The sequence below is a fragment of the Galeopterus variegatus genome, unplaced genomic scaffold (genome assembly GCF_000696425.1).
Source record: "Galeopterus variegatus unplaced genomic scaffold, G_variegatus-3.0.2 Scaffold419, whole genome shotgun sequence".
NCBI lineage: Eukaryota > Metazoa > Chordata > Mammalia > Dermoptera > Cynocephalidae > Galeopterus > Galeopterus variegatus.
Window position 1 is genome coordinate 98,670 of NW_007726530.1, and position 4,854 is coordinate 103,523.

At 39.1% G+C, this 4,854-nt stretch overlaps 1 pseudogene; it reads left to right on the plus strand.

Moving 5' to 3' along the window:
- Nucleotides 1–423: 423 nt before the first annotated feature.
- On the plus strand, nucleotides 424–1,232 carry LOC103587108 (annotated as a pseudogene).
- Nucleotides 1,233–4,854: the final 3,622 nt, after the last annotated feature.

The window sequence follows — 4,854 nt, forward strand, 5'->3', positions numbered from 1 at the left end:
CACTGAGGGTTGCGATCCGTTGCCGGACACGAAAAAAGACAAAAAAAAAAAAAAAAAAAATTTCTGACTCTAACTGTGGTTACCAGAGACTGGGGAGGGGACGGGGGAAGGGACAACAGACAGAGGCTGGCCAACGGGTGCTTACAATTAGACAGCAGGAATAAGTTCTGATGTTCTATTGCATAGTAGGGTGATTATGATTCACAGTTAATATTTGTATATTACATAATAGCTACAGGAGAGGCTTTAGAATGTTTTTGCCACGAAGAAATGATAAATGCTTGAGGTGATTAATACTGTAACTACCCTGACCCTATTATTATACAACATATATATGTATCAGGACACCAGATTGTACCCCATAAGTATGTACAATTACAATGTGTCAATTCAAATCTTAAAAATTTCTGATTCTAGAAGAAAAAAAAATCTATTCAAAATTGGAAAACTACAGAACAGAAAAAAAGGAGAAAACTTTCAAGTTAAAGACAGAGGATATACCTAAGCTTCTTCATAATAGACAAGAATATGATTAAAAGCAAAAAGAGGAACAAAGAAGAAGCAGAAGTCGGCAGTTGAAGCTTGGAAAAAACAGAAAAGTACATAAATGTTGGTGAAATATGCTTATATTTAAAAGAAGTTAAAAGAAAAGAGGAAGAGAAAAAGGAGTGGAAATAGCATTAATGCCTATCTAAACTAAAATTAATACTAGAAAGTTTACCCAGTAGAAGAAAACATGGAAAGAAATTTTGAGGCTTGGAATGGAGATAAGGAAAAAGGTAGAAAAGGCAGAAACAAAGGAAAACTGCTGTTAATGAAATTTCCAGGTTTCAAGAAAGAGATTTGCATAACTTGAATTGAAAATTCTAGATAGGCAGGCAAATGAAAAGACAGAATAACAAAGAATATTGGCAAAATTAAAAGATTGAAAACAGTGGTAATAATGATCCCTCTAGGCTTTACAGACCTTCCAAAGGTTGAGAAGAATTGGACCAAAGAAAGAGATTTGCATAACTTGAATTGAAAATTCTAGATAGGCATGCAAATGAAAAGACAGAATAACAAAGAATATTGGCAAAATTAAAAGATTGAAAACAATGGTAATAATGATCCCTCTAGGCTTTACAGACCTTCCAAAGGTTGAGAAGAATTGGACCAAAAATACAGGATCAGAAATTTCTGGGCCACTTCTATATATCCCACATAGGATTATTTTGGAGACAAGAATATAGAGAAGAATATGAGATAATGAAATTGCTATGTAGTCGATGAGAATGTTAGTATGTTTAATTATTCTGGGAGATACAGTCACTAACCATGTTCTTTAAATATCACTAACCTGGTCAGATTGACATTAATTATCTTCCTATATGAGTTGACAGGTATTAAGTTCAATGCTGGCACTGTCATTAGTATTTCCTGTTCATACTGAGAGCGTATTTAATGCATATGTTGGTCTATCAATGATGTAAAAGCTATTTACATAAGTTTATGTTACAAACATTATTTCATTTAAATGCGCAGAACATTTTGAAGGTATTAGTTTTTGCCATAGCATAACAGAATTAATTGGGACAATCATAGAGGGACATTTTTTATTCATTCTATTTTTAAAATAATCTTTAGTTTAATTTTTTTTACCTTGCTTACTCACTTTGCAACATGGAAGATATGATGAACCCATTCAATAGAGAGACAGAGGCACAGTACACCAAGGAGTGACATTTTTTAAACCAAAAAATTTGCAACTTTTAGAACTTAGAGGTCAGTTAGCTTGAGTAACAAAAAATGCAAAGTCTTTTTTAGAGTTACAAATTAGTACCTTTTCTAAGTTTAACAAATTGATAGTTTTATAATTTTGTGTAATAAGTATTTAGTATTTGTTTAAAGCAAAAGAAAGAAAAGAAAATAACTATAGGGGAGGTAAAATATCTTTTTGATCTACTCATCTTAGTTTCATTGGCTGGGGCCACTGTAACAAAAGACAGATTAATAAGAGAGGAACATACAAATTTATTTCATTTAAGTTTTATGGGACACAGGAACTTTCATAAGGAAACGAAAACCTGAAGAAACAGTTAAACCTGAGTGTTTTTTATAGTAGGTTTGATAAAAAGTGGACGATCATGGAGAAATATGATAGGGCAAAGTCTGAGGTGAGTGAAATAAACCGGGGGAAACTTAGCCAGGCCTTTTTGTTCAGATTCTGCTGTGTGCCTTGGTCTTTGGAAATAAGGATGTTCTTTTTATCCTGGTACAGGGAGGGCACCTCTCACATGAGGGTCTTATGAAATGCTTCAGGGAAAAGTCATGTTACCAGGCCCAAGTGCAGCTGCCTGCCCCCTTTCAAAAACAAACCTCTGTAAAGCCAAATGTTGGTGAAAGTGGAAGTCAGTTCTTATTAAGGAAAACCAGTGACCTGCGGAAAGACATTGGGCTAACCCATCTCTCCACTAAACCTGAGGGAGAATGGCCGACTAAAGCCATCTCAAAGTCTCAGATTTACTGAGGGGTTTTTAAAGAGGGGGTTGAGAGAATGGAACATGGGAAATGAAAAACAGGAGGAGACAGACGTGAGCAGTGCGAGGAGCCAGGTGAAAATTCTTGCCAAGGCTCTGTCTGGTTTCTGCTCCTGTCCTTGATGTTATCTTAGGGTCCTGTGGGAGGGGCAGAATCTGCATAACTTTACTGAAGTCTTCCTTGGTTTCTCAGGGTCTGGATAGTACGTGCAAGTCTGCAGCTCCAGGCTTACTGGAAAACACAACTTTACATTCATGTAAATAAAGTCATCTTGCCCCATAGCAAGGTTCAAAATATTGAATAACTGTGGGGAAAAAAGGGAATTCAGAGAAATGCATGCCAAAAAACCCCACAAAAAATGAAAAACATAAAAACTGTCCTTTTAAAATCTTTTAGAGCCATGAGGCTTCAGAACCCAACATGGCTTCAGTCCTGCTCACACCAACAGTCAGAAAATCCTTTCTAGGTTTTATGACTTGCTTCAAGGGAAAAAGGCAGAGGAAGGTCAGAAAGATCTTCCTGCTGCTTCTGCCTTTTTCTCAATCAGTATGCCAAGGTGTCATTTTAGGGTAGTGTGTCCTGAACTCCATCAAAATTAATGCACAGACAAGTTCCCCAAGGTCACAAAGCCACAGCAGAGCTGAGATTCAAACCCAGACTGTATGGTTCTAGGATTCATCCTCTAAACCACTATGCAGACTCCTCTTAATAGAAGAAAACTTAAAAATCTAATATTCTCATGGATGTTTGAGAAAGTATTATGGCCTTAAATCAAGAACAGAATGTTTAAGAAAGGAATAAACAGAGACCAAGAAAGAGCTCTTAGAGGTTAAAAATGTGAATGAGCAACAAACAAACCAACAAACAACAAACAAACAAAAAACGGTAGAATGACCAGAAGACAATTTCCCAGAGCTGCCAAAATAGTAGTTTCAATGGATTCAGTTTATCTACAACTTCTGATCCTCAGGGACTGAATCTAGCAGTGACAGGTGCTGTTCCCATGGTTATGGAGTCAGGTCACTGCTTCTGCTGCTGCTGCAGCAGCAAAAAGGCCTGCTGTGGCAGCTGCCTTTGGTCCTCATGTCACCTAAGGACACAACCTGGAAGCATCTTGCCTCCTGCCCCTGAAGCACCTTTTCCCTCTTACCCTGGGGATTTCTTCTTGCTGAGGGCCCTCTCAGCACCAATAAATATGTAACCTGCAAGGGTAGGAGTCATCCCATGGAGCAATCTTTGACCAAAAGGAGGTGGGACTGGGCAAACTGCACTCTTTTCCTCCTTTTCAAAACTCCACTCCTTTTCAGAAGGACTATGTTGAGAAGCATAACTTTTTTTTTTTTTTCCTTTTTGTCTTTTTTACTGACCGGCAACGGGATCGCAGCCCTCGGTGTTGCGCCTGCACTGCGCTCAACCAGTGAGCGGGAACTGGCCTCCACATGGGATCCGAACCCTCGGCGGGAGCGCCGCTGCGCTGCCAAGCGGCACACTCTCCAGTGCGCCACCGGGCTGGCCCGAGAAGCATAACTTTAAACTTCCTTTCTGAAGAGGTCCTGCAGGACCTCGCAGTCAGTTGTTCATGAAGTCCTGGGCTTCTCAGTAATTTTCTCCCTCCTTCCTTGACTCACTCTGCTTTCTCTCACTCCTGCTTTTCTGTCATTACACTCCCCAATAACAAGCTTTTATCTCAGGTGCTGTTTTCTAGGAAATCTATTCTAAGACTCAGTCTTCAGATTGGAAGGGCTCACCAGGTACCCTGAAACCGAATGCAAAAGACCATTCTCCAGACAAAGCAGCATGAAGTTTCAGAGCACCAAGTAAAGTAAAGATGATAAGAGCTTCAACTGAGAAAATTAAGATATCACTTACAAAGGAACAAGAATCAGTCTGGCATCAGCAACCCTGAAGGCTAGAAAGCAAGGGAGCAATGCTTTCAAAGATTATAACCAGCCAAACTCACAGCCAAGGGCGAAAGCAAAGGAAAACAAAAAATTCAGACATGCAAAGAATCAGATCATTTGCCCCATACACATCCTTTTTAAGAAATTACCTGAGAGTGAGATCCAGGAAAACAAGGGCATATCCAAGAAAAAGGAAGACAGATTCTGGAGACAGTGATTTCAACCTGGAAGGGTGAGTAGAAAAGGTCTAGGATAACGGGTGTGCGGAGGACTAAAGACAAAGCTGACCAGATTGGCCAGGAGAGTGGGGGTCTGGGGGGAAAAGGGAACTTCACGGAATGATAGGACGTAGAGTCTGTAGATGTGAAGGAGATGATCAAGAACTAAACAAAGGCGATTAGAAATTTTAGCAAAAGTATATAAGAAAGTTATT